General features: G+C 40.3%; 1 protein-coding gene across 4 annotated transcripts in view; it reads right to left on the reverse strand.

Annotated features, from left to right (window-relative positions):
• LOC116687629 (helicase with zinc finger domain 2) overlaps positions 1–586 on the reverse strand; it is a 43821-nt gene that overhangs the window by 11727 nt on the left and 31508 nt on the right. The gene's annotated exons all lie outside the window — the stretch shown is intronic.

The raw sequence follows: 586 nt of genomic DNA on the forward strand, positions 1-586 counted from the left end.
AGAGTTTATAGCATGCATCGCCCCTCTTTGGAAATTTGAGACCTGACAGCGTCATGGACTATTCTCAATCATCGTCTGGAAAAACCAGGTGATGTCAATCTTAAGGTTTTAAATGCCCACCCTCATCTGACCTTGCTCCAACAATCAGCACCATGGCTTCTTCTAAGCAGTTTTCTAGAAAACTGAAACTGAAAATAGTTGACGCTCACAAAGCAGGAGAAGGCTATAACAAAGCGTTTTCAGATGCCAATATCCTCTGTTCGGAATGTAATTAAGAAATGGCAGTTATCAGTAACAGCTGAAGTTAAAGCAAGATCTGGAAGACCAAGAAAAATATCAGACAGAACAGCTTGCAGGATTGTGAGAAAAGCAAGTCAAAACCCACGTTTGACTGCACAATCCATCCAGAAAGACCTGGCAGACACTGGAGTTGTGGTACACCATTCCATTATGAAGAGATACTCATACAAATATGATCTTCATGGAAGAGTCATCAGAAGAAAACCTCTTCTACGTCCTCAACACAAAAATCAGTGTTTAAAGTTTGCAAATGAAAATATAGACAAGCCTGATGCATTGTGGAAAC

The sequence above is a fragment of the Etheostoma spectabile genome, chromosome 4, assembly GCF_008692095.1.
Source record: "Etheostoma spectabile isolate EspeVRDwgs_2016 chromosome 4, UIUC_Espe_1.0, whole genome shotgun sequence".
Taxonomy (NCBI): domain Eukaryota; kingdom Metazoa; phylum Chordata; class Actinopteri; order Perciformes; family Percidae; genus Etheostoma; species Etheostoma spectabile.